This window comes from Camelus ferus, chromosome 2, assembly GCF_009834535.1.
Source record: "Camelus ferus isolate YT-003-E chromosome 2, BCGSAC_Cfer_1.0, whole genome shotgun sequence".
NCBI lineage: Eukaryota > Metazoa > Chordata > Mammalia > Artiodactyla > Camelidae > Camelus > Camelus ferus.
The window spans coordinates 48932307-48938428 of record NC_045697.1 but is presented as its reverse complement, the minus strand read 5'-3'; the positions used below and the strand labels follow the sequence as shown (position 1 = coordinate 48938428).

General features: G+C 44.9%; 1 protein-coding gene across 2 annotated transcripts in view; it reads left to right on the top strand.

Annotated features, from left to right (window-relative positions):
* SHROOM3 (shroom family member 3) overlaps positions 1-6122 on the top strand; it is a 297161-nt gene that overhangs the window by 40996 nt on the left and 250043 nt on the right. The window lies entirely within an intron of this gene.

The window sequence follows — 6122 nt, the reverse complement described above, 5'->3', positions numbered from 1 at the left end:
AGTCATTTAGCTACAAAGTCATAACATTTTCTTAAACCTCTGCAGCCCATCCTGGCTGACCTTAAGGTTTAGGCTACGGGTTTTGGAATATCTTTTGCAGTTAATAGGGGAGTCGAAGATTCTCTGGACGGGAGACTTACGAAAAAGTGGTATCTGGGATGAGGGCAGAATGCTTTTGTGGCTTTTGCACTTTAGTCTGGCTGTGAAGTAGTAAGCATCTGAGTTAATATGCTAGGTTAGAACCAAAAAGAGAGGAGAGATGGAAGACTCCCTGAGAAGGGACGGATGATCCTTGAGACATGGGCACTGATGAGTTGTGAGAATTGGGAAAAGGAAGGAGTCCAAATGAATCTGAGGTGTCCAGAGTAGTGACAGAAAGATTGCTGATGTCATGAATAGAAATAGGCAAATCAGGAGATGAAGCAGTTTGCAAAGGCTTTTAGGCTTGTGGTGATGTTTCGGGCCTGCAGTGATGGCAGGACAGCAATATGCAATGTATAGCAGTTAGTCTTTCCTTGATGTCAGAGCCTTCACCTACACAGAAGCGAAAAATTCTAGATTCTTGCTTCCCTGTAATCTCTTGCATGTGACCCAGCTTTGGTCATGAGACAAAAATGGATACCTGCTGGGGGTTGCTACGAAAGACTTTTCTCTTTGATGATAAAAAATCTAGTAAGAAAAATCTCTTTCTGCTTTGGCTTTCAAATGCAAGTTTATCATCCAGGGAGCTGCTGCAGCCATATTGTGGTCTTGAGGCACAGGCCGAGAAAACAGGTGGGAACTTGACTCAGAGCCCTGACATTGGGTAGCTCCTGAAACAATACCAGGACCATCCATCTCTTGACTTATCATGTGAGGGGAAAAAAACCCCCACTGTTCAATCCACTTTTAGATGGGCATTTTGTTATTTGTAGCCAGAGCATCCAAAATGATACGGATTTTATGTGGATCCCAAATTACCTTAGGATCCAAGTCTGGCTGTATTTTCTCTTTTGGACATTAATTTTGGGGAAACACCATATGGGGAGTGAACATCAGAACTGTCCACTGAAGCACTTAAAATAGTAGGAGTTCCTACAAAGGAGACCACACTTTGGATCCCATTTCTAGAAAATGAGGGCATTTTAACAAAAGCCTCTATAAGTCAAACCGCCTGGCCCAGATCTTAGACCCTTTGCTGCTAGGCCAGCGTCCCTGTTAGGTTTCAGTGTTGCAACGTGCTTCTCAATTGACAACAGGGCTGATTAGTAAATTGAAGCATTCCCAGAGCCCCTAGATACACATTTTCTTCTTTCAGGGCTGCTGCTCCCTTCATTCCCTTCCTCCCACCTTCCTGGCCTTTCTGGTGTCTGCTGGCAGTGATGGATGTGCTAACGAGCATTAGCCCGCCTTGTGGAGCTTTTGAATTGGAGCAGGTATCCATTGGGAAGGTCTGGATGACAGATTGATTGAAAAGGATTTGATTGCAGAATTTCAAGATGAGATTCAAAAGGTGCATTACAAAGTTAGAGTTCACAAAGGCCCGCACTTTCTTTATTATACTCTTCTTTGTACTTATTTTATTCTTTTTAAGTTTACAAAAGTATGTTAGAATTTAGTACCCACTTCACATTTGGCTCCTTAAGCTTTGTGTGTTATACATAAAGTTTATGATAAGAAAATTCTTGTCAGAGAGGAGGTCGTGGGGAACTGGGGAGACCACGCCCCGGAGATTCTAGTCCTGATTCTGCCACCTAGGAGGGAAAATCGTTAAATCTTTCCAAGCTTCCGTATTTGTCAATGAAAACATTTGACTAAATCTGTCCACCTGAGCTTAGAGTTTCTACTACTTAGGCCCAGAGTCCTGTGTTCTATGTGGAGGGTAGGGCGGGGTGTGGGTCTCCCCTACACATCTCTGAGAGAGCCTGCCTGAGGTCAGATAAGAATCTTGGCTGAAGTATAATGTCAGAAAAATTGGGTTCTAGGGGGAAGGATATAGCTCAGTGGTAGAGCACGTGCCTAGCATGCACGAGGTCCTGGGTTCAATTCCCAGTACATCCATTTAAATGAAAAAATAAATACCTAATTACCTCTTCCTCCGAAATAAAAAAAAAATTTTTTTTTAACTGGAATAAAAATACATATTTTAAAAATTTGGTTCTCATGTTGGGATTCTGGGTAGCCGTGCTGGATAACATACAGGACATGTAATTAAATTTAAATTTCAGGTAAACAAGAATTTTCATTTTGGTTTTTTTTACTGTAAGTATATCCCAAATACTACATGAGCATACTTATAATAAAAAAATAGTCATTATCGTATTTGAAATTAAAATTGAACCAGCAGTCCTGTATTTGGATTTGCTGCATCTGGCCACTCAAATTCTGCGAGAACTCGGCGATAGTAATGACATCAGCCTAAATTACTCAGGAGAGGATAAAGGAAGGGCTCCAGCAGGACTCTGTAGGTTTGACAGATCTGCTGTCCTGCCAGGGGGCTGAGTGGGTTCAGCCAAAGGTGAGGAGCGAGAAGACTGAGGTGCACGTCAGGAACCAGCGACAGAGAGCCCTCCCTCTCCTGCTGCCTCACTTACCCTTGAACATCTCTTCAACCCCACCTCCCTTCTCCACCCTGAAGTGGTTTTAATGAAAATATTAATTTTTTAGGCTGGGCTGTTATGCCATCCTTTTAATGGTCCTTGTTCTGAATTTTGAAATGAGTGGGTGGGCCTTGGTTTATTTTTTGCATTCTCAGTGCTCACGGCCCCCCTCCCTAATTCAATTGATTTCTGTGGTGTGTGCCCTAGATTGATTTCTTTCCCCCACTGTGGTCTAGCTGTTTCTCAATAGAGAAATGATTGCCAGATTTCTCCAGTCCTTTTCCACATTTCTGGGCCTTTTTGGGATTTGTTTATAACTCATCATTCAGTTGTCTATATACTCATTACCCGCATCTTGTGTCTTTAAGGAAGCAAAAGGCATGAGTCTTTACAGCAGATAGAGTTGCCCTTGGTGTTGCGCCTGTGTGTAGCTAGCTGCCCGCAGCCCCGCAGAGGCAGAACCAACATTGTGCGCTGCTAGCTGGTTCCTGTTTGTCAAACAGGACCACTTAACACCTCTGGGTTGGGCACCTGTGCTTTCCCACGAAGCGAGAGGCCTGCTGAGCTGCAGAAATGGAGACCTCTCCCAGATGGTAAGCATTTTAGGGCCCATATGTTAAAAGTGGCAAGAGAATGAACGGGAAAGACCGGACACGCTGGGGCTGCCGCACACGTGGTGCCAGAAGTGACTGGGGTGGGTGTCTAATGGTAAGGGGATGTCCCCCCAACCCCCAAATATTGGCAAATTGAGAGCAGCCACAAACCCTGGCTTTTCAGTCCTTTATCCTAAGGCTGGTCGTGGGAGGGACTCTTTGTGGCGCCCTCTGTGTGGTGCTCTCAGTGGTCCTGGTGTTGTGGCCTTTGGTACGCAACATGCCAGGTATGAAAGTTGGCAAATGGAGGTCATGGATCAAGGCCACTTCTGAAGGGGCCGCTCAAGTTTGTCACCTGTGTACTCTGATTCAAAGGGTAAAAGGCTCTTCTTTAAAAAAAAAAAAAAAAACTCTCACCTGCCTGATTGAAAGTCCTGCTACTAGAACCACTAATGAGTCCGGAAGATTTGTTCAGGACAGCTTTCTTCTGTGCACTAGGCACCAGGGATCCTGAGAAGGATGAATGGCCCCCACTGTCTGGGAGCTTATGAAGTAAAGGAAGCTGATGGTTCAGCTAGAGTGGAAGGAGTGCCTCGGTCATCGTTTGCACGGGGTTAGGGCTGTGTTGGAGGGTGGGGGCACTGAGGAGTTCAGCAACGGGAGGAAGACTGTGGATGTAGGTGAGGCTGCGGGCTTGGATGCTGTAGGAGCTGCTCTTGGGGCCGTGCCCAGGTCCCCTTGACTGGACTTCTGTCCCCAGCCCTGAACTGCTGGGAGCCTCGGCTGTCAGGTTCCCGGCTACACTCTCCCATGGTAAGTTGCCCTCTGCTGAAAGGAGCAGAAAACACCCAGGGGTCATGTACCCTTCCCCAGGGATGGCCTACAGCCAATGACTGATCAATGCGAGAGTAAAAACAATCTGGCCTTCTTGCCTCAAACTGGAAAACTCTGTGATGCTAGTCATGCCCCAGAGATCCCGTGGGATCAGGCTGAGAACAGACTTTAGCTGGAACCACTTCTTAACTTGTGTGCCTGCCTGTCTCCCTCACTTCCTTACAGGTTTCTCTTGAAAACATGTCTCAATAAATCACTTGCACGTGAATTCATCTCTGGCTCTGCTTCTAGGAAACCCTACTGCATAGTAGAGGAGCAGGAAGCTGCTGTGGTTCTGGCGTTGTAGGTTCTCATTTCCTGTGATGTGGGAGACATAGCAGACATGGGTGTTGAGAAGATGGGTGAACGTGGATGGGGGAGCGTGTGGCTAATGTGGGAACAGGAGCAGCACTGATTGCTAACTTAGGGGAGCGACTGTGATATTTTTGTGGCACTGGTCTATATTGTGGTATCATTTTCTTCAGCACTCAGCAGCCTAGATACAAAAACAGAAGCAGGTGGCACACGGTTGCGGTGCTGACTAATGGATGTCATTGGAAGACAATGGACTGGGCACAATAAGAAAGGACTTAAAGGTAGGAAGGAGCAAATAGTTGGGGAGAAAATGGGGGTGTCAGTGGGCCAAAGATATTGTTAAGACTGAAGAGTATGTGTGATGAGCACAGAGAACACGTGGCAAGAAGAGGAAGCTAGGAGGATGTGTCCAGAGTTCAAAATGCAAGAATTTAAGATTTGAGGCTTAAAGCATTTCTGCCATGGGCACAGGGGTCTGAATCAAGTGGAGAGGAAGTGTCGGGGAAAGATGTCAAAGCACTGCAGTGTTGGGGAGTTGGGTGAGCCATCCTCGTGGACGTTGTCAGCACTGAGGTGTGGTTGTGACCCCAGAAATTCACACTGAATGCACAGTTCCTACCAAGCCCTAGAGATGCCATTACTTCTTATGCCCGAGCCCTTGTGTAGTAGGCGTCCTGAATGAAGGCACTGGGTGCAGATAAGTTATTGGAGGTACAGGATTTCCTAGTGAGACCCCTTTTCTTGGTGGTTTATAACCCAAACCATTTGTTAGCAGCTTAAATAATTCCCATCTTTCAGTTTTCATGGTGCCCCACGTTCTCTTGGACTAGTTGGGCTTCCTGTTAAATTTCCCATGCAGGAGAACTGCACTCTTGTTTGAGCTCTCTCTCTGTCGCCTCTCTTTTCTTTTCTGTGTATTTTCCCTTGCTCTTCTTATCTCCTAATTATCTTGCTGACGCAGGCACTCAAAAATAAGGAACATCATGGTATAGGACAAGCAGTTGTTGCAGTAGAAAAGGATACATGCCTTTAGCTCTGCCTGGAATGTTCCGTTCCCTTCTTCATTCAGTTAATTTTTACTTGTCCTTCGGGTGTAGCTTAACTGTCTTTCTGTTCTCCCCAGGCTATTTCAGAACCCCCTTCCCCTGTGATATACTCCCAAGAACCCTATTCCCCTTTGTGACTCTTACCACAGTTGTAATTAAGCAAACAAAAAATTAAGTAATTCGTTGCTTAAGATCTGTGTCACCTGATGGAATGTAACCTCTCTAAGGACAAGGACCATCTCTACATCCTGGCGTAGCGCCTTACATAGAGAATGTGCTGAATAAATATTTGTAGAGCAAATAAATGTGTGATGAGCTGAGAGTTAGGAAAGCTCCAGTTCTATTCCTAGATCTGTTCCTACTTCCTGTGCCATCTTAGACAAGTCATTTCAGCTTCCTGAGCAAAGTACGTTTTTACTTATTTTAACATTGTTTGATTTCTGATTGCACAGCATATTAGTCTAACACCTTAACAACTCCTAACCCCAACACTATGCTGGGTTAACTAACACTTCTGGAACTTCTTAAAGTAGCTTATTTGTAGGGAAATGATGATCCTTTGCGTTTTCAGTAACTTTGCTAAGTAACAAATAATACCCATATTTAGTGGCTTAAACAATAATTTATTATCTCGTGATTTTTTGTATTTCTGTGGCGTTGGTTGTAATTTCTCCCTTTTCATTTCTTATTTTGTTTATTTGTGTTCTCTCTCTTTT